This window comes from Cibotium barometz, chromosome 60 (assembly GCF_041138505.1).
Source record: "Cibotium barometz isolate CiBa-2024 chromosome 60, ASM4113850v1, whole genome shotgun sequence".
Taxonomy (NCBI): domain Eukaryota; kingdom Viridiplantae; phylum Streptophyta; class Polypodiopsida; order Cyatheales; family Cibotiaceae; genus Cibotium; species Cibotium barometz.
This window is the reverse complement of record NC_141105.1, coordinates 37,398,292-37,422,865: the sequence shown is the minus strand read 5'-3', so window position 1 is coordinate 37,422,865 and position 24,574 is coordinate 37,398,292.

The window sequence follows — 24,574 nt, the reverse complement described above, 5'->3', positions numbered from 1 at the left end:
AGGATAAAAAGGGTGGTTGGGGGACAAAGAAAACCAAGACAAGTGGAATATCAGCATCTAAAAATATGCAAGGAGAGTATTGTCCTACCATTGGGCATAAGAACTTGTGACCATCGAACCACCCCCTCTCACATACATGATTTGGATAACAAATTGTGAGCCATATTCCAAAGTAGAACCATATGCGGATGTGACAACCACATGTTATCATTGATCGACATCATGACTAGTTCATTTACATTCCCAAGCTCCTTTCTCAACACACAATACACTGCCCTTTGTTGCACTCATCGACAAACATTGTAATATTGACAATGCCATGTATCTAAAAATAGCTAACACTTCTCACAAAAAAACACCACATGAGGTCAGGCCTCTGAGAATTCATCATCCACATAGAAGGACATCATGTTTACAAAGTGACAAAAGGTAACACAGCTCACAATAAAACATAACATCAACATCAGGCTTGTGAGCATTCATTGTCCACGTAGAAGCAAGGCACAAGTTTCTTTTATTTTGCAGCACCATCAAACCATTTACTCTAAGCCATCTCTTGTGCCATGTCATCAGCATAGCATGGCAGGATGCTACCAAAAACATAATAACGAGAAGAAGGAAACCTTGAGTCAATCCCATCAAACATAATAGCATCACTCAACGAAGCTATAACTATTTCAACAAACCTAACCTTACACAATAGCACAATGTCTGGGAGTGCCTAAAAAAGAAAGTGAATAGACACAAAGTTAATCCATGCCCAAACAAAATCTATCCATGGTAGTAGAAAGCAAGAATGAAAACATGGCACTGTATGTTCAGAAGAGTATTGTTGAGTGTGGATCCTCACAAATCATCAAATAGATTACCTAGGATGGACACCTTGTAGGCATCACCCACATCCTCCTTCGCATGAAACTCCAAGCATGCCTTCTTAGCACACTAGCAGTATGTACCAAAGGTTGTACCACACCTTTGATTATGCCATCATTCTCATCAAAAGAGAAGCATGGTTGTGCAGAGGCCTGACAAGCACGCATCATGGGAGCTGTGCCACACCGCATCTCCAACATAAGACCACTATGGGGACATATAAGGTGTAGAATGCAAGAAACAAAACTTGTGGATCGCTTCACAACACCACACCAAGTATTGGTTGATGAGGGCATGACCATCTTACGTGCCTCCGGGAGGTAGTGTGTCCAACAACCACTACCTTGCTGAAGCTGCAACCTCCTAAAGAAAGACATGCTCTCCCCTAGATACACTAGAGGTTGGAAACCAACTCGTCATGCAAACACCAACAAGGATGACCTCATTCGCATGAAAGAGATCTATAAATCATGTGACAACGATCAAATGTGCTTCATTGGAGCAATGCAGAGAATCTTACCACCAGTTCGATACTAGCTTAGAAATCATATCCATGTGGCAATTTATCGTGGACAAAGATGCGACGCCCAACCTCAAGTCCCTAGACATTCAAGTTAAGCTCCAACCAACTTACTACTTATCCTAAGCAGCAACACAAATAGTTTAGTGGATTAGTCGAATAAATTTTAATAAGGAAAACAATGTGTAAGATTCTTCCCTCCAGCTTTTGAGGTGTACAGGTGTAAGAACCTCCCCTTTTGATCTTATAATTATTCCCCTCTCTGAAATAAAAGAAAGATCCTATTTTACCCTGTTTAGGCCTAGAGAGAGAAAATGTCTAGAGAGAGGTAATTTAAAATTAAGATATTTTTTGATATAAAAATCCTCCTAGTGTTTAAAATGATTTTCCCTGAAATAAAAATTCAAAAAGAACTTTCCAATGTGCAATTGGAATGAAATGAAAATAGGTAAAAAGGATCTTATCTTGAGGGTCCAAAATTTTTAAAAATTTTGGATTAAGGTTCCTATGGAACAATAAGATTAATCCAAATGTAGGGAGGAGATAAATTGAAGAATAAAAGAAAATCCCCGAAAAATGAGTAAATACTCACATAAGATGAAGAGTTGACTAGGGACAAGGTTTATTAGTTAGAAAAGAAGAAATATTTAGAGGAAATGATGCATTTTTGACACCTCAGTGTGGGAAATTCCCCTCATGAAGGAGGCACCTATTTCACATGTGTGGATGAGTTTTAAACTCACAAATAATGAGATATTTTTATCTCTCCTCTCTCTTGTTTCAACTAGATCCAAAAAGTAAGCTAAACTAACCTAAAAAAATTCAAAAAGTGACCAAACTGATCTGGAAAATTCTAGAATCAGTTTGCTTGGTTAGATGCTCACCTTTTCCTATAAATAGAAGCTTCCCCCTTTGTAAAAGCTTAATGGTGTTTACGCACTGTTACTCTGCTTCCTGAGCCATTTAACATTGAATTTCTTGATAATTCAATTGTTTTTTGGCCTAATCCTCTCCAAGTGAATTTGGTGGCCACTCTTGCTACAAACAAGAGTAGAACCCTCAATCCCGTAAGCCAAAGGAAAGCTTACAAGCTCTATGTAAGCTTAATTCTTACTTGTGAATTTTTAAATCTATGGTTTTCTCAAATTTTATGCTTTGTAAATGTTGAATTAAAATTTGATGCTATGCCTTGATGGAAAGGCCACCCCCTTCTCTTCTTTACAATTCAGCCCTTCTCAATCCTAGAAAGTTCAGTTAAAAGATTGATTAAACTCTTTTCATTGTTTACTCTCTTGATTTTTGAAAAATGGAGTAGATTAGAGATATTAGAATTCAAATTGGATTAATTTAAGTCATAAATTGAAGGATAAAATTGAGAAATGGTCAGCCATACAAAGGAGGTTATGGCAAAATTTTCTTAAATTTTTGTGGAACTAAAGTTTATCATTAGGTTATTCTAAAAGAGTAATTCCCTCCGTTTGTGCATTCTAAAAGATTTATTTTTATATCAAAAGTTCTATTCTCATTAAAATTGAATTTATGCATAGGAAGGATGCATAAAAGATTTATTTTTATTTCAAAAGTGTCATTCTCAATAAAATTGAATTTATGCATAGAAAGATGCATAAAAGATTTATTTTTATTTCAAAAGTGTCATTCTCATTAAAATTGAATTTATGCATAGAAAGATGCATGAAAGATTTATTTTTATTTCAAAAGTGTCATTCTCATTAAAATTGAATTTATGCATAGAACGATGCATGAAAGAGTTATTTTTATTTCAAAAGTGTCATTCTCATTAAAATTGAATTTATGCATAGAAGAGTTATTTTTATATCAAAAGTGTCATTCTCATTAAAATTGAATTCATGCATAGAACGATGCATGAAAGAGTTATTTTTAGTTCAAAAGTGTCATTCTCATTAAAATTGAATTTATGCATAGAACGATAAATGAAAGAGTTATTTTTATTTCAAAAGTGTCATTCTCATTAAAATTGAATTTATGCATAGAACGATGCATGAAAGAGTTATTTTTAGTTCAAAAGTGTCATTCTCATTAAAATTGAATTTATGCATAGAACGATGCATGAAAGAGTTATTTTTATTTCAAAAGTGTCATTCTTATTAAAATTGAATGTATGCATAGAGTGATGTATGAAAGAGTTTTTTCTATTTCAAAAGTGTCATTCTCATTAAAATTGAATTTATGCATAGAAAGATGCATGAAAGAGTTATTTTTATTTCAAAAGTGTCATTCTCATTAAAATTGAATTTATGCATAGAACGATGCATGAAAGAGTTATTTTTATTTCAAAAGTGTTATTTTTCTTAAAATTGAATTATGCATAAATAGATGCGAAAGAATCTTTATATAAAAAATTAGAATCCTCTTGAATTCTATGTTTAAATTCTGTGAATAGAGGTGATGAGAATATGAGGTGAATAGATGTGATGAGATAAGATGTGAATCAGAAAGATGATGATTGGATGGATGGATGTGACGTGAATTAGAGGTGATGAGATGAGAGGTAAAAAGATGTGATGTGAATTAGATAGATGTGAATGGATGGATGGGTGTGATGTGAATAGAGGTGATGAGATGTGAGGCGAATAGATGTGATGAGAGAAGATGTGAATCAGATAGATGATTGGATGGATGGGTGTGATGTGAATAGAGGTGATGAGATGTGAGGTGAATAGATGTGATGAGATAAGATGTGAATCGGATAGATGATTGGATAGATGTGATGTGAATAGAAGTGATGAGAATGTGAGGTGAATAGATGTGATGAGATAAGATGTAAATCAGATAGATGATTGGATAGATGAGATAAGATGTGAATCAAATAGATGATTGGATAGATGTGAATAGAAGTGATGAGAATATGAGGCGAATAGATGTGATGAGATAAGATGTGAATCAGATAGATGATTGGATGGATGAATTAAAATTTGATGCTATGCCTTGATGGAAAGGCCACCCCCTTCTCTTCTTCACAATTCAGCCCTTCTCAATCCTAGAAAGTTTAATTAAAAGATTGATTAAACTCTTTTCATTGTTTACTCTCTTGATTTTTGAAAAATGGAGTAGATTAGAGATATTAGAATTCAAATTGGATTAATTCAAGTCATAAATTGAATGATAAAATTGAGAAATGGTCAGCCATACAAAGGAGGTTATGGCAAAATTTTTAAAATTTTTGTGGAACTAAAGTTTATCATTAGGTTATTCTAAAAGAGTAATTCCCTCCGTTTGTGTATTCTAAAAGATTTATTTTTATATCAAAAGTTCTATTCTCATTAAAATTGAATTTATGCATAGGAAGGATGCATAAAAGACATCTCGCGTTTTGTAAGTGGGGTAGGATGTAAGATTCCTCCCTCCAGCTTTTGAGGTGTACAGGTGTAAGAACCTCCCCTTTTGATCTTATAATTATTCCTCTCTCTGAAATAAAATAAAGATCCTCTTTTACCCTGTTTAAACCTAGAGAGAGAAAATATCTAGAGGGAGGTAATTCAAAATTGAGATATTTTTGGATATAAAAATCCTCCTAGTGTTTAAAATGATTTTTCCTCAAATAGAAATTCAAAAAGAACTTTCCAATGTGCAATTGGAATTAAGTAAAAATAGGTAAAAAGGATCTTATCCTGAGGGTCCAGATTTTCTAAAAATTTGGATTAAGGTTCCTATGGACCAATAAGATTAATCCAAATGTAGGGAGGAGATAAATTGAAGAATAAAAGAAAATCCCCCAAAAATGAGTAAATACTCACCTAAGATGAAGAGTTGACTAGGGACAAGGTTTATTAGTTAAAAAAGAAGAGATATTTAGAGGAAATGATGCATTTTTGACACCTCACTGTGGAGAATTCCCCTCATGAAGGAGGCACCTATTTCACATCTGTGGATGTTTTAAACTCACAAATAATGAGATATTTTCATCTCTTCTCTCTCCTGTTTTAACTAGATCCAAAAAGTAAGCTAAGCTGACCTAAAAATGGTCCAAAAGTGACCAAACTGATCTGAAAAATTCTAGAATCAGTTTGCTTGGTTAGAGGCACACTTTTCTATAAATAGAAGCCTCCCCCTTTGTAAAAGCTTAATGGTGTTTATGCACTGTTACTCTTCTTCTGTCCTGAGCCATTTAACATTGAATTTCTTGATAATTCAATTATTTTTTGGCCTAATCCTCGCCAAGTGAATTTGGTGGCCACTCTTGCTGCAAACAAGAGTAGAAACCTTAATCCCTCAAGCCAAAGGAAAGCTTACAAGCTCTATGTAAGATTAATTCTTACTTATTGTGAATTTTTAAATCTATGGTTTTCTCAAATTTTATGCTTTGTAAATGTTGAATTAAAATTTGATGCAATGCCTTGATGGAAAGGCCACCACCTGCTCTTCTTTATAATTTAGCCCTTCTCAATCTTAGAAAGTTTAATTAAAAGATTGATTAAACTCTTTTCATTGTTTACTCTCTTGATTTTTAGAAAATGGAGTAGATTAGAGATATTAGAATTCAAATTGGATTAATTCAAGTCATAAATTGAATGATAAAATTGAGAAATGGTCAGCCATACAAAGGAGGTTATGGTAAAATTGTGGAACTAAAGTTTATCATTAGGTTATTCTAAAAGAGTAATTCCCTCTGTTTGTGCATTCTAAAAGATTTATTTTTATATCAAAAATTCTATTCTCATTAAAATTGAATTTATGCATAGGAAGGATGCATAAAAGATTTATTTTTATTTCAAAAGTGTCATTCTCATTAAAATTGAATTTATACATAGAAAGATTCATGAAAGAATTATTTTCATTTCAAAAGTGTCATTCTCATTAAAATTGAATTTATGCTTAGAAAGATGCATGAAAGATTTATTTTTATTTCAAAAGTGTCATTCTCATTAAAATTGAATTTATGCATAGAACGATGCATGAAATATTTATTTTTATTTCAAAAGTGTCATTCTCATTAAAATTGAATTTATGCATAGAACGATGCATGAAAGAGTTATTTTTATTTCAAAAGTGTCATTCTCATTAAAATTGAATTTATGCATAGAACGATGCATGAAATATTAAAATTGAATTTATGCATAGAACGATGCATAAAAGAGTTATTTTTATTTCAAAAGTGTCATTAAAATTGAATTTTATGCATAAACTCTTTCATGCATAGAACGATGCATGAAAGAGTTATTTTTATTTCAAAAGTGTCATTAAAATTAAATTTTATGCATAAACTCTTTCATGCATAGAATGATGCATGAAAGAGTTATTTTTATTTCAAAAGTGTCATTAAAATTGAATTTATGCATAGAACGATGCATGAAAGAGTTTATGCATAGAACGATGCATGAAAGATTTATTTTTATTTCAAAAGTGTCATTCTCATTAAAATTGAATTTATGCATAGAACGATGCATGAAAGAGTTATTTTTATTTCAAAAGTGTCATTCTCATTAAAATTGAATTTATGCATTGAACGATGCATTAAAGATTTATTTTTATTTTAAAAGTGTCATTCTCATTAAAATTGAATTTATGCATAGAAAGATGCATGAAAGAGTTATTTTTATTTCAAAAGTGTCATTCTTATTAAAATTGAATTTATGCATAGAAAGATGCATAAAGGATTTAATTTTATTTCAAAAGTGTTATTTTCCTTAAAATTGAATTATGCATAAATAGATGCGTAAAGAATATTTATATCAAAAATTAGAATCCTCTTAAATTCTATGTTTAAATTCTGTGAATAGAGGTGATGAGAATATGAGGTGAATAGAGGTGATGAGAATATGAGGTGAATAGATGTGATGAGATAAGATGTGAATGAGATAGATGATGATTGGATGGATAGATGTGATGTGAATGAATGGATGGATGGGTATGATGTGAATAGAGGTGATGAGATGAGAGGTAAATAGATGTGATGTGAATCAGATAGATGTGAATGGATGGATGGGTGTGATGTGAATAGAGGTGATGAGATGTGAGGCGAATAGATGTGAATCAGATAGATGATTGGATGGATGGGTGTGATATGATGAGATGTGATGAGATAAGATGTGAATCAGATAGATGATTGGATAGATGTGATGTGAATAGAAGTGATGAGAATGTGAGGTGAATAGATGTGATGAGATAAGATTTTTAATGTTTTTATTGCGAGTTATGCATAGCTTTGTGTTTAGAGTAGGATTATTATAAGTTTGAGTGAAAAAACTTGAGATTTGGGTGATAAGAGAGCCTAGTCAAGAGGGTTTTGCTTAAATCTAAACTATTTTTCTTAATTTTTACCTTAATCTTATTTCTTTTGCTTAATTTTGTATAGGTATATTAGCAATGTATAGGTAATTTTTACCTATACATTGTATAGGTAAACTATTTTTCTTATTTTTTACCTTAATCTTATTTCTTTTGCTTAATTACTTTGTATAGGTATATTAGCAATGTTAGATAGAACCCTGATTCATCAAAAAACCCCAAAAAAACCATAAACTATCTCTATTATTTTTACTAATCTATTGGTTAGTGTGATTAGTGAACTTAAAGAGAGTAAAAAATTACAAAAAAATGAGTCTAATTTCTTGTAATCAGACTAATTAGAAGGAATTAGTGTTCTAAACACTTACCTTGACCCAAATCCATGTTTAGTCCATTCTTATTACGCCTGAATTAGTAAGAATTAGCACCAATTAGGTCACATTTACTTGATTTTCTCTCTTTTGAGTGGGTTAATTAGAGACCTAATTAGAGCTATTAATTAGGGATGATCACATCATTGGATTAGCTTAAACATTGCTTATCCACCTATCAAATCCCCATCCTTAAACTCCTCACCATTAGGGAGTAATTAGAGACCAAAGAAGAGGATTAAAAGGTGATTAACAATGGAATTAAGAAGGATTAATCTTTAGTTAAGTTAGAGTGCCTCTAAATTAGTCAAAATCCACTAGTTTAGAGGTAACCTCTAACTTTAGCCTTTTCCCACCTACCTTGCATTAATGAGGAGATCTTAGTTGTCCCCCACTCACTTCCCTCCCAATTTTGAAATTCAGAATTCAAACTTGCATGACCATTCACACATAAAGCGATGAGCTACGCTTCTAAGCATACGGTCTTACCTTCCCAAAAATTTACCAGATGTACCTTCCTAAGTGTACGATCATACAAACCTAAAGCGTACGGACGTACCTTCCTAAGTGTATGGGCATACCGTCAAAAAAAAATTCAAAAAAAATTACCACGACCGTACCTTCCTAAGCGTACAACCGTACCGTCTCCAAAAAACTTTTTTTTTCAAAAAAAATTTGCCACAGTCATACCTTCCTAAGCATATAGCCATACCAACCTAAAGCGTACAATCGCACCTTCCTAAGCGTGCGACCGTACCAATGTAGAGCATACGATCGTACCTTCCTAAGCGTACGATCACACCGTCCCCCAAAAAATTTCTACAGGCGTACCAACCTAAAGCGTATGGTCGTACCTTCCTAAGCATACAAACATACCGTCCCAAAAAAAATTCAACATCAAGCCCTTTATGATGCGCAGGTGCCATACACGGTCACTTCTGTCAATAGTGGACGAAGTGGACCATGACTGGCTGAAAATCCTTGCTACACTTGACACTCTCCCAGATCGCAAACTCGGCATGCAATTCGTGCTCCCAAACGGCCATACCCTTCATGAACCTACAAGGCCATTGCCTTGCTTCACACACTGAGTGTAAGTGTAGCTCCCCAACATGAAACGACCACCCTTCGGGTATGGCTAGATTTCCTTTGGCAAAAATATGCAACAAAAGCGTGCCTTGTTGTCTTCCATAGCTAGCCACAATCTTTTGCCATGGGAAACCTAGGTCTCCCTAGGCAAACCATCTCTTAAAACTACCCATGCCAAAATTCAATTGCCTAGTGGACAACACTAGTGGACAACATATACAAAGCCTTAGGTCTTTTACACAAACTATACATACTGCTCTAATCGATTGGCTTGTAAGTTTTATGTGGTTCCCACAGGTGAGACAAAAGAGGCAGTCATCCCCTCAAGCTGGGTCCAGAACGCTACAAGTACAATCAACTCCGCTAACTACACAACTACCCTCACGTATCCCCAAGGCAAAGTAACAATGATCCTTTAGGATGGGGAGTGCATTGAATATGATCCTCTACCCGCACCAATTGCTTCCACAAAGGGTACTCTCTCACCCTCAACAATAACTAGTAAGTCTTCCACTACCCTCGAACTCCCGAGAGTGTTCCTAAAATTTCTATAAGAAATAACCAGTTGGAGTGTAGATTTCACGTCATAGATGCAGGTACACTCCAAGGCCATATTATCATTAGAAAAGAGTGGATTGATACCACTCACTGCCAAATCAATTGGCACGAAGAAACGGCCACCATGGAAATCAACGGCAACAAAAAGGCCACTATCCTCTTGTGTCCCCAAGAGGAAATCATCCACACACTCTCACCCTCGACTGCCCTCCCCCCTCATGCCCCATCCTCATCACCTCACTGGCAGTCTCCATTGTTACCACACCCCATGCCTCACCAAAGTCAGTCGATCGGGCATTGTCGATACCCTCCAACAATCACAATCAAGCCTCACCGCCCCTCAGCTCTACATCCTCGAACCACCCCCATTGTAAAAACCCTAACCTCTTACCTTTATCATGACAATCAATGGTGGGTGCCCAAGAATCTTCTTGCTGCTCAGGGCTTCTATGAACTCTGGATCCCCAAAGGGCCATCTCTGAAACCCAATTGCAAGAAGCCAACTAAGCTAAAACCAACCCCAAGCCACAGCTTCAACGTTGGCTAGTTCCCGACCGCCCGTTTACAAGCACAAGGCTACTACGAAGGCAACACTTGCCTTTGGCTACCCCCAAGAACGCCGCATGTCCTCATCAACCATAATAACTCCCTAGGAATCTATGACAAGGGGCCCCATGGCCGCCGGTTAAGCAACCCCAAGCACAACAAAGCCAACAACGTTGTGTGCCTACCAATGTGCTCAAAGCTCAAGGCTTCCGTGAAGGCAACACACACATGTGGCTCACAAAGCCACGATCAAAAGCCTGTCCTTAGCATCGACAAACTACTCCTAGATCTCAAAGCCTCATCGACCAAAAACCAAGAAGCCTCATCGACCACAATGGACCTTCATCGCTCGACAACAATGGGTGCTGCCCACATGCCACTTAGAAGCCCAAGGGTTCCTTGATTGCAACTCCATCATTTGACTCCCACAGCAAAACCCTCAGCAATTCGCCTGAACCACACCAACCAAGCCAATACCTGTCCAATCGACGAAGATGGTTTGGCAAACAATGGGCAAGCAAGTCCCCTCTTCCTCAACTCCATCCTACATACTTGCCCACACCTAACCCATGGGCACTCAAACTCCTAATTCGCCCAGCCCTTTCAACCATAGGAGCCTCGTCCACGATGCTCCACCCTACCCCTCGACTTCATCACCAAACCAAGGGGCAATGCTACAAATGATAGAGCATATCTAACCACTCAAAGATAAACTCAAAGGTAAGCTCACAAATCTAGCCACTTGGGCTAATCAATACAAAACCCTCTTTAGGGGTGCTGATCCATAAATACATGTAAGTCCTTACCCACAAAAAAAAAAGAGTCTCTAGGTGATTAGGAATATCTAGGTGATTAGGACCATGAGCACACTTTTGCCCTCGCCCCATGCACAACACTTGCAATTCTCACAGAGCTATGTCCTATGCACACACACCACACAAAGCTTCATCATCGGTAGCCATCCAGGTACATCCCTGGATGGGGGGGACCATGGTGGGTGCAAGTGTGGTCAATGGTACGACCCATCACGTGGATCTTCTTAATAACCCCCACTTCACCCCAATAATTGTGCTTCATTGCCTAATCCTTCCTACCCACCATAACTTCTTCAGCTCAACACCTATGGATCCTCACCATCAACTACCACTCCTATCAACACAAGATTCTAGTTCCATCGATATATAGCATCTCAAAGCGCAAGCGGTTTCCATGCCCATTGCCTCTTTCTCCTTCTGGAATTCCCCCTCGCCAATTACTTACTAACACCATTATTTTACTAACCCCTCCTTAATAATACCACCTACCACTTGGATATTGGTCATTAAGTATTATGTGCTAGTCTACTCACTCAAGTACTCTCACTCCTATATAATGAGGATATCCTGCCACCAAAGGCGACAAAACAGAAAAAACACCAAAAATAAAATAGAGTATTACTGGGCACATACAAGAAAGCGAATTCATAAGAGCCCATTAAACTAGTCGAATACTTCGCCCGTACTCCACTAACTTCTTTCCATCTTACTAACTCCGCCACCCCCTCTCATTTCCGGAGAGACAGGAGAACCTACCAAGTGTGACACCTTCTCGCATGTGTCGGCAACCTCTTACTAATCACAAGGATGCGGTCGAGTTTAGGAAGGGGAGTATTTTAACCACATATTGATTAACACATTCCTACGACAACTATGTCCTCACACTTATGTAATATATTGGTTAACACATTCCTACGACAACTATGTCCTCACACTTATGTAATATGTGTTAACCACATATTGGTTTTAACACATTTCTACGACAACTATGTCCTCACACTTATGTAATGGGTGGTGGTAATATATTGTAAATCCCGTCATTTGATGAGGGAAATGCCCTCCCAAGTATTGAGCTTTGAAGGACAAACAAGAGGATCTTGGTCAGTTGGACAAACCATAGAGAAAAGCCTTGTAACTATGTTTTGGGCGCCTCAAGTCACTTACTCCCGGGTGGCCTAGTGGAAAAAGGCTTGGAACTATGAAAGCCGATTTCTCTTGTTTGTAACTCATTCTCCCATTTGTGCAATAGAAGTGGGGTTTTCTCTCTCTGCCTCTCTCTTGCAACTCCAATCTAGCATGTGTGATGTGCTTAGGGTTAGGGTTTAGGAGTGATTAGTGCTAATCACGTGTTTCCTCATGCTTCCCTCTTACTTTTTCTCTCCCTCTTGCTTGAGTGATTAGGCTACCAACGCGATCATTTTTGTGGAGATCCCACATGATCTTCGCTCGCGAGAGAGGTTGCACCACCCGTTGGATTAGAGAAACTGCCTCAGGGTGACAACGAGTGCAGGAGAACGGCAATGACGAGCGACTACAGTGGAGCTCTTGAGCATTGCTCAAGCTCGACGGATAGGCAACTTCCCACGACACATTAGGGTAGGGTTTCCTTAATAGTCGAAGGCCATGCCCTATTAACCTTCATTAAATGCATGCCCTATTAACCTTCATTAAATGCATGCCAATCAAGGAACTCCACCAAAAGGACAATGATGAGCCTGAAAAGGTAGATGGTATTAGAGTTTGGCTCTAAATCATAAGGTTAGAGTAACATTCACATTATACAAAGCATATTGTTAATCCAATTCTAGGATTAACAAGAGCTATCGCCATTATCTTACATCAAGGAGTCACGATAGATACACCACGGTACATACACCAAAGGGTCATACATTCATGATATGAAGCAATAGTGTCCAAAGCTACAATAGTATTTATGGCGTGGTAGCAAGTTAGGATGAAGTCCTAAGTGATGTACTTCATGGATATATTATGAGAGTAGTCATTGTAATAGCATTAGGCCTCTTATGAGCCTAAAGTGCTCGGCCGGCCATAGTTTAAGTGAGTGTGAATACTTATGGCTATGTATATAAATGAATTTCTCTCATAATACAACATTCTCTCCCATTGTGCAATTGAGTCTTGCTCTTGCTAATCTCTCTTCCTAATGCACGCTAGTGAGTGTGAGTGAAGTGAGGTGAGAAGAGGGACGAGGACCCGTAGTGCAATGCAACGGTGTGACAATGCTTTGCGGAGACGCAGTGGAATTGCTTCTCAAGGAGTTATAGAGCTTGGAGACCTCGAGGGTTACGAGCTCGGCCATTGGGAAGATCCTCACGATTTTTGCGGTTCACCAGGTAATCTCATGGAATTGCTTCTCAAGGAGTTATAGAGCTTGGAGACCTCGAGGGTTATGAGATTGGGAAGATCCTCACGACAATTTGCGGTTCACCAGGTAATCTCTTTTTGGATGTGTTGATGTGTTTCAAGGAGGGTTAGGGTGAGCCTTAACTTTTTTGGCATCGTTTTGCTGGAGAGCCATCCCTTGGCTTTTTCCATCGTTTTGTCTCTAATCTGTGCATAACCCATTGTCCACTATCTTAATTAGTGATTTTTCATGAAAAAGATGTGGATTTGATGGTGATCTATATGAGATTTGGTGTGGAATAGCTCTCTTTTTTGTTTTTGAAAAGAATACTTTTTACTTAATTTTTAGATTAATTTGTTGTTTTTGTTGTTGTTTTTCATGTTCTTAGGGCTTACACATAGTTTGTATTAGGCTTAGTTTGCATCCATTGCATCAAACAATGTAAGAGTGCATTTTTTAGTGAATGTTAGCTCTCTTTAGTTTAAACATAGATCTAAGATCATTAACTTTAGTTTAAGTGTGTGTTTTTTGTTGAAATTGTTTGGATCAGAGTGTTAGCAAGAATTAGGAGTAGCTTAATAAAAAAATTCTTAAAACCATCAAAAAACCCTTGAATTTGACTAATTTCTCTTAATGGTTTGGTTTTTGTCATTAAGAGTGATTAATCTTGTTCAAACAGGCTAAAAATTTAGAAAAAGTGTTAATTGGGGTCTAAATTGATCATTTGAGTAATATGATGGAACAACAGACCCTGTTCAATTCATTCAAAAGTTTAAACAGAGATGTGAAACCTTTGGAAATCCCAACTGCCCCACTAAGGTACATGCGTTGAACTTATGCTTAGAGGTAAAAGCTAGTCGATGGTTCATCGCATTGATGCCGGTGATCAAGACCAACTTCAAAACTTTGAAATCAACCTTTATACATGGCTTTTCCAGACAAGGTGATCGGTGGAGTGCAACAACACAACTCTATTCAATTGAACGTCAACCAAATGAATCCATTAGAGATTTTATCCTTCGGATAAAACTCTTGGACTCACGTTGTGAGTCATGGGAAAAATTAAACGATGTTCAATTGAGGAGGTGTTTCATGATAGACTTAAAGAATAACAGCTTACACAACTTGATCATTGTATCCAATCCGGAAACATTCGATCAATGTTGCAAAGAAGCAATACGTTTAGATGACAACATGCTAGAAGATGATCATGCTATGAGATGTTCCTCATCTAAACCAAGTGAAGCAATGGTAAAAGAAAGAAAGATCTCGGAATTGACATTTCCAGAATTTTATGCAGCCTTGCTTAAAACCTTACAGCCAACATCTCTAAGAGAGGATGAAAACCTTCAAAATCAGACATCCTTAACGCCTATTAAAATGACAAGCGAAATGCCTTGTGTTGAATGCAATCACTATGACCATCCCAATCCTCATTGTGCATATACAAGGCACCTGTTTTTCTATACTGCATCTATTGTAAAACCTTTGACCATGATACTAAAAAGTGTCCTGTTTTATCCACGATGGACTCAAAACCTCCCGTGCACAAAACAGAAACAGTCCAAAAAGGGTAGAAATTGCTCAGGAGGCAGTTAACATTCCTTCATCGGTGTACCTACAGCATCATTGGCAACCAGAACGCTTACCACCTATCCACTCAGGGGCCTTTTCATTCCTAGCTCATAGTAACCGGCAATATATTCACATATCAAAAATGGAATCTCTGTTGAAGATCAGCAAGATCAACCAACGGATCCATATAAAAGAGCCATGGACTCATCTGTTGTGAGGACCAGCAAGGTCAATCAACTAGATCCATGCCCGAATTCAGAAAACAACTCTTACTCCTTGTTCCAATATCTTCCATGACACACGTGTGGGTATCGTCGGCGACCCAAAGCTCGAGCACCATATGACCCTCTAGGATCCTTCGCAGGTGACCTAGCGCTTCACTCATAGGCCACTTCCTTGGTCCCTCATCCACCGTACTGGAAGCTCACCATTTTAATCGAACCGAGGCTGGTCAAGACCTCGGATGGACCTTGCTACGTGAGACGTCCTCCAATGACTCTCCATCAGCTGCTGCAACTTTATCAGATTAGGTCTCCACGACCTCATTCACAAGATGGTCAAAATGCTTCTCCAGCATTCTTGACATAAAACAGTCATTTAAAAACAATTCAAAAATACAGTTTCTATAACGAACTCTCGTCTTTCCACATTGCTCCACATCAAACCACATTAATTAATTCCACAACCATTTCATAAGTATTCCTATTCTCATCCAATCTTCTCATCCAATCACATCATTTTCATCTCATCATATCTTTCCTCAATTTATCCTCATCAGATCTCATCCACTCGTATCTACCCATATCCACATCTCATCACATCACATTCATTCACATCTCATCCATTCAGACCACATCACATTCACTCACATCTCATCAGATCTCATCCACTCGCATCTACCCATATCCACATCTCATCACATCACATTCATTCACATCTCATCCATTCAGACCACATCACATTCACTCACATCTCATCCATTCTTCAGACCACATCACATTCACTCACATCACATTCATTCATATCCATCACATTCACTTTCATTCATATCCATCACATTCATTCTCATCACCATTATATCACATCTCATCCACTCGCATCTACCCATATCCACATCTCATCACATTCACTTTCATTCATATCCATCACATTCATTCTCATCACCATTATATCAGATCTCATCCACTCGCATCTACCCATATCCACATCTCATCACATCACATCTCATCACATCACATTCATTCACATCACCATTATATCACATCACTTCTATCCACATCATATCTCATTCATACACATTCATTCTCATCACCATTATATCACATCACTTCTATCCACATCATATCTCATTCATACACATCTCATCTCATTCATCCACATTCATTCTCATCACCATTATATCACATCACTTCTATCCACATCATATCTCATTCATACACATCTCATCTCATTCATCCACATCCATCCAATCGTTTACATGTACGACTACTCGCATCTATCCATACATTCATATCTATCACTTCACATATTCATGTCACATCTCATCTCTTTACATCACATCACATTCTTTCACATACACATCTATATCCATTCTTTCATATACATCCATATCCATTCTTTCACATACTCATTCACATCCATTCTTCTCATACACATTGACATCCATTCTTCACATACACAAACATCCTTATCCATTCTTTCACATACTCATTCACATCCATTCTTCACATACACATTCACTCACATCTCATATCATTCATTTACATTCTGATTCACATGACATCACATCTCATCCATTCATTCACATTTATCTCATTCACATCACATCTCATCTCATCACCTTCACCTCACATCTCATCACCTCTATTCACATCCATCCATTCATTCATTCCCATCTATTTGATTCACATCACATCTCATCACATCTATTCACCTCACATTCTCATCATCTCTATTCATATCACATCCATCCATTCATTCATTCCCATCTATTTGATTCACATCACATCTCACATCTATTAACCTCACATCTCATCACCTCTATTCACATCACATCCATCCATCCATTCACATCACATCTCATCACAACTATTTATCTCTCATCTCATCACCTCTATTCACATCACACCCATCCATCCAATCATTATCTATCTGATTCACATCTTATCTCATCACATCTATTCACCTCATATTCTCATCACCTCTATTCACACCACATCCGCCGTCCATCCATTCTTTTCATCTATCTAATTCCCATCACATATTATCACTTCTATTCACCTCATATTCTCATCACTTCTATTCACATCACATCCATCCATCCATTCGCATCTATCTAATTCACATCACATCCATCCATCCAATCATCATCTATCTAATTCACATCTTATCTCATCACATCTATTCACCTCATATTCTCATCACTTCTATTCACATCACATCTATCCAATCATCTATCTGATTCACATCTTATCTCATCACATCTATTCGCCTCACATCTCATCACCTCTATTCACATCACACCCATCCATCCAATCATCTATATGATTCACATCTTATCTCATCACATCTATTCGCCTCACATCTCATCACATCTATTCGCCTCACATCTCATCACCTCTATTCACATCACACCCATCCATCCAATCATCTATCTGATTCACATCTTATCTCATCACATCTATTCGCCTCACATCTCATCACCTCTATTCACATCACACCCATCCATCCAATCATCCATCTGATTCACATCTTTATCTCGTAAACAAACCATGCTCCATAGGAAGGATCACAAGGTGGTATTCTTCTCGAGTTTGATTTTACAATAGTTGTGAGGCCTGGCAAGAAACATGTCATGGCGGATCATCTATCTCGCATACCTAATGTGGCGAAGCACCAATTGGGGTTGATGACGAGTTACCAGATGCTATGCTATTCAAGGTTGAGGCTATTCCAGAATGGAGTGAAAAAATCGTTAACTTTTTGGCTAATGGTTTTTGAGAATGAAAATACTCTTCTTCCATTTTGGGAAAATATCAATGTGGTGAATTATACACATAAATATCTAAAGACTGCTAAGTTTCTCTATTATGAGAACAATATTAAATGCTTTGGATGTCCATTTGAGATAGTGAGTGATCAAGGTAAGCATTTTATCAATGATGTAATCAAAAATCTCACTAGCACATTCATGATTTCTCATCGTAAGTCAACGCCATATTACCCACAAGAAAATGGCCAAGAAGAGAGCACCAACAAGGTTCTTATTTTAATAATGACAAAGACTATTGAAGCTCGATGCACTGACTAGGAGTCTAAACTCATAGCAGCTTTATGGGCCTATCACACATCATACAAAGTTACAATTAATTGCACACCTTTTAAGATAGTGTATGGACTTGAGGCAGTAATGCCTTGGCTAAGAGTTCATGATTCCTAGCTTAAGGGTAGCTGTAAGTGAAAAGTTTGATGATAATGAATTGGCTGACTGGCTATTTATTTTAGAACAACTCACTGAGGAGTAACAAATTGCAGCATAAAACATGCTGACAAAAAAGAAACGAAGAAAGAAGTGGTTTGACAAAATCCTCAAGGACAAGGAGATCGAGGTAGGGGATATTGTACTTATTTATGGCATCTATGTAGTGAGAAGAAAAAGCTTAAATATACCGAAGGGATCATTCAGGGTTTGTGAAGTTACACCACAAGGTACTATACGTGTTGAGACTCTTGACGGGGTTGAAACTGTTCGTTTCCTTAATGGAAGTAAATTAAAAAAATACTATGGGCCTCTTACCGAAGAATCCGTACATGCTTCACATGACAAGAAAGCCACCAAGGAAAAGGCCGCTCAAAAGAAGACACAAGCCTAACAGGAGGCAAGAAAGTGCAAAAACAATGAGAAGGAAACCTTACACCTGTTGCACAAGCCTTTGTGGGCGAAGTTGAAGGAAACACAGAGGAGCACATAGCGTCCCTACGAACATCCATTCAATTTCCTAGCCCTTATGGGTGGTAAAGTGCTTTATAATGCATTACTTGATATACGAGGGCTAGTCATAATCTAATTTCCTTCAATGCATGGAACCAATTGGGAAAACCCCATCTCAAAAATACCTCTGTAAAGGTGAAAGGTATCCATGGTAGAAATACCAAGGTTCTTGGGATATTACAAACAAAGATATATTGTGATGGCAAACAAGAAACTGGTCTAGAAGACATCATGGTTATGCCTGCTAGAACATTACCTACACCAATAATACTTGGTTGTACATGGATGAAGGCTGCGGGATGTATGATTGACTGGTCGACAGGGAGAGTCTCTGTGGGTGACACCACAACTAAGCAATCTACTCATAAACCCTTGCAACCTCTCACTATTCTAGAGGGTCGCAAAGAGGAGGAAGCTTCAACATCCACAAAATCTATGAAAGCTTCAACCCCCTCAACTTCAATGTCCAATATCCAAAAGACTCTTAATCCTTCTACCTCCACATAGTAGACACCTGCATATGAAAAGAATAAACGGAGTCGATGAGCTCCAAATGCTCACAGGAGAAGGCGAATGGAAAGCTACCCATGTTGGTGTTGTGATCTTGGAGACCTCAAGGGTTACAAGCTTGGAAATATCCCCATGACATGTTGAGGTGAGTAGAGGTGAATGGTTCCCTAGAAGCTATCTCTTAGCCTTAACACCATAATCATTTTACATAAAGTGCATCACGCGATCCAAAAGTATGGCTTGAAGAAGTTACCACGTGTTTTGAAGTAATGTTAGCCAATGTAGTTAACATACCCCCCTCCCTAATCATGATTCTGTCCTCAAAATCAGTAGTGAATATTTGTGGGGGCTAATGGTAAAAGCTACTAAAGTTTTAGAGTAGAAGTCAAAGCGAGACTTCATGTACTTGTTGCTGGTTTGATAAAAGGCTGTGTAGGATGTCCAAAAGGTTGTCTTGCTCATATCTTTGAATGTGAGCATATGCGAGCCTTGCATCCACTGTACTTGCTTATGGTAGCCAATTATTTGGTTAAAGAGTTAGACCCTTGTTTTTGTCGATATTAACCACATATAGGTTAACACATTCCTACGATAACTATGTCTGCACACTTATGTAATGTGTGCCGATACTATATTGTAAATCCTAGGATTTGATAGGGAAACACCTTAAAGATGCTCCCAAGTATTAAGCTTCGAAGGATAGACAAGAGGATCTTGGTCAGTTGGCCAAACCATAGAGAAAAGCCTTGTACCTATGTTTTGGGCACCTCGGGTCACTTACTCCCACGGGCGACCTAGTGGGAAAAGGCTTGGAACTATAGAAGCCAATTTCTCTTGGTTGTAACTCATTCTCCCATTTGTGCAATAGAAGTGGTGTTCTCTCTCTCCCTCTCTCTTGCAACTATAATCTAGCATGTGTGATGTGCTTAGGGTTAGGGTTTGGGAGTGATTCACTTGTTTCCTTATGCTTCCCTCTTGCTTTTTCTCTCCCTCTTGCTTGAGTGATTAGGCTATCAATGCGATCGTCTTCCCTCTTGCTTTTTCTCTCCCTCTTGCTTGAGTGATTAGGCTATCAATGCGATCGTCTTCCATAGAGATCCACACAATATTCGCAAGAGAGGTTGCACCACCCGTTGGATTAGAGCAACCACCTCAGGGTGACAACGAGTGCGAGAGGATGGCAACGATAAGCGGAAGCTCTTGAGCATTGCTTAAACTCGGTGGATAGGCAACTTCCCACGACATGTTAGGGTAGGATTTCCTTAACATCTTTGGCACCGCTGCCTCGGAACACCAATCCGCTGCTTGTTAAAGCTTTCTTTGATTCTAATCCGATAGAGTCTCCATAGCTCGGTACCAAAAGTAATCTCTTTGGTGTGTGGTTTTTTAGTTTTTTTATGGCTTGTATAAAGGATGAGCTATTTTTGCATAGAAAAGGATAAACCAACGGTAGTAGCCTCCATGGCCCATGAATCTTTGGACTCCCTTGGTGTTCCAAGATGACCTTGATTTTTATCTCAATAGTGGAAATCCCATTTTTGGACACTATATGCCCAAGAATAACTCCATGTTTCACCCAAAATTGGCATATATAAAGGGTTAAGGATATGTGATAAAATAGACATCTTTCAAACACCTTTTTTAGGCACTCTTTCCAAGACAAACAAATGCACAAATCATCCAAGAAAGCTTGAAGAAAATGTCTTAAGAAGTCCTTAAAATCGGTATTTATAAGTCTTTGGAACGTGGCTAGTGCATTGGTTAGACCCGAATGGCACAACTCTATATGCATATACACCATACTCAGTGACAAAGGCTGTTTTAGTTTGGTCCTCACTCAGGGGTAATTGAAATTTGATTATAGCCTAAGTATCCATCCAAAAAGCTATAGGCCTCCTTTCTTGCAACTTGTTTGAGCACCTGTTTTGAATATGGCAAAGGGGTAGTGATCCCTACGCATGTGGCAGCATTCACTTTCTTGAGATCAACACACACTCTAAGTTTTCCATTCTTCTTGGGCACACCCACAATGGGTGAGATCTGTTTTGAGTGTTCAATCTCATAGATGAATCCACACTTAATGAATTTATTGATGTATTCCTTGATGATGCTTGTATATTTAGGATTTATTGGATAGGGTTGCTGTTGGACTAGTTTAACTTCGGGGGGATGGTGTGTTATACCACCTCTACTTCATATCATGGTATGTCCATGCAAAGCAATCCTTATACTCCTTGACGAGAGCTACAAGATCAGCCTCCTTGGCCTTGTTAAGTCCTTGGCTATGTAGACAGGATTAAGATCTTCTCTTGGTTCATCAACCAAGTCTACTTCCTTGACCTCTGTGTAGGCCTGACTCCTCCACTTTCACTTGTGGGGTTATGTTTGGCATTATCAAACACTAACTTGCTATGGTGTATGACTTGTAATGCTCAAATGGTGCTCCACTCAATCGGGTTGTTATATCGTACTCATTTGTGAGGCCATAATTCTAACAATTTGGGAAATTTAGAGGTGTGTTCATGACCTCCTTTCCATAGGTAGGTGTTGGTGAGACTGGAAAATTCATTTCCAAGATGGGCTTAGCGTTTCCATATGGTAGTTGTCCCTTGAACAAATCAAGGATCAAACTATGAGAAGTGGAGGCCTCAGACTCTTCCATGATGACACTCGACACATCTAGAGGTTTGCAAATCTCAGTAGTAGGCATTAGGGTGCTAGGGTGTATAGTATCTGAGACTCTCACTTGCTTGGGTTTTGGTTCAAGCTCCTCTTGGGATTTTATAACTAAATCACAAAATTCTTGGAGTTGCTCAATTTCCCTCTCTGAGGGTCAGGATAAGAGCTAAGTTTTGTCGTGTATAATTTAGTCAGGAGTCGCATGTTCCCATGGGGTCTCCTTCCCCGTGCTCTTGGTTTTGGAGGTTATTTTCCTACCATGTTCAGAATCAGCCCTTGTGTTGAAGGAGTCCGAGTCCTCATCTAGGTCCCTAATGAAGACTAGCTCTTGAGGCATCCCGAGATTTTTCTTTTTGGTTTCCTTTAATTTCCCATCCTTCATAGACTTTTTTCTCTCGTTTTTCTTCTTCTTCTTAGATTGTACTCAACAGAGGCTACAGATCGTTGCTGGAGAACATGTTGGTTTTGGGCCTGTAGCCGGGTGATACATTCAACGGTGTGTAATCTAGATTTTTAAGGATCAGCCTTTGAGTTTTATTACTTACCCCCCAATCATGTTTAAGGGTGTGATGATGGATCCTATTTGTGGACTTGTCATCACCACAATCTTGTTGGGGCAATCCTTAATCCAATGATCTATGCCACAACAGTTTATAGTAGGTAGCTGGTGGCATGTTTGAGGAGACTACTTGGTTGAGATGAGGAAACTTAAGAGGGAAACTCGAAACTCGATGGGGGCCTTGACAGTGGTAGCATTGTGAAGAGGCATTCTTCCAGCTATGACATTAATGTCCCAGCTCCTACCCAGTGCAGCAAGTTGGTAAACTGGCTTGACTCCCCCTCTACCATCCACTACATAATAGTCAGGATGAAGCTCTGTGGGGTCCTCAAAGAGGTGGGGGTGGGTTCGACATCTATATCTACCTCATATTCTTGGTAATCAATAGACTCCTTGAAGCTTACTTGACTAAGAGGTGTGATCCTCGGGGGAGGTGGTTTGAGGTCCCAAGACTGGTGGAGGTAACGACATATTTTGTGCATTGTAATAAATCCCCCTTGTAATGGGTTTTTATGTCATTTGATCGACATTAAATTGAGATGTTGCTGGAGGCATTATGACTCATGGCTGTGATGGGGCTAGTAAAGCCAATTGTTGAGGCCTAGAAGCATTAACAACAAGGGTTTGCAAATGTGTGCAGCACCATGAAGCCTCGTGGCCATACCATCCACAAAAGGTACAATTACCATGATAGCGTGCCCTTAGGACTGGTCGCTCACTAGTTGAATGTCCTTGCCGGCAGATTGAGCACCATTGAAGCTCTTGCCTTGGGTACATATGTACGTTTTTGAGGGTTCTATTGGCCTTCATTTCCTCTTGGAGTGCTTTCATGAAATATGTGAAATTCATTTCTGCTAAAGTGTTGCCTTTAGCAAGGGGTTTAATTGTAGAAGTGCTCTGTCCTGTGACCCCGGAGGCAATAGATTTAGAATCTAAGGCTTTAGCTCCTTTGACCATGAGATTATGGCATTTGTTGTGACTTTATCCCATGCACAGTGATCCCTCTAATGACTAAGCCATTATAGATCACTTCATGGTAAAGTCCGTGGATGAATCTACCCAACAATTGATTATTTGAATAGCATTCATGCGGAAGGCAATGAGAGTTCAAATGCTTGAGACGACTAATAAAATCTCTGACTGACTCCTCTTCCTCTCTCTCGACTTTGTGTAGCTGGGAAGCTACACCCCATAAGACTCCTTCATGCACAAATTTCTTCAAGAAGAATCTCCTAATAGTGGTGAAGTTCAAGCGTTCCTCAACCCTGAGAATTCTATACCAATACCCTGCCTTCCTAGTAGAGCTAATGTTAGAATAAAGGCATTGGTCTTGGAAACCTCATTTTGTTCTCCTAGGGCCTCACACACTTGATCAAAAACTTCCAAATGTCTCCTAGGATCACCATCGCCAGCGAACTTGTGGGTTAGCTTGGCTATTTAAGAAGCCTTCCCATGGCTCTGTCGACAACCATCTCTCACAAAACTGGTGCTATGCTTTTCGCTATCGCTCTTCCGAAGGCATGTGTGCAAAAGCAATTGTAAGATCCCCCCAGGCTCTCAAGATGTCCAGGATCTTCCCCTATAATCAAATCCCTCTTCAAAAATATAAAAGATTTTTTTTCTACCAGTTTTGGCCTAGAGAGAGAAAATATTCTAGAGAGATAATATTCAGATATTAAATATTTTTGGATAGAAAAAATTCTCATCTTATTAAAATAAGTTCCCCTAAAATAGAAGTTCAAAAAGATTTTCAGAAGGTGCATTAGAAATTAAGTATAATCTGTTCAAGAGAGGCATTATCCTGGGGGTGAAGATTTTTTCAAAATTTTAAATTAAGGTTCCTATGGACCAATAAG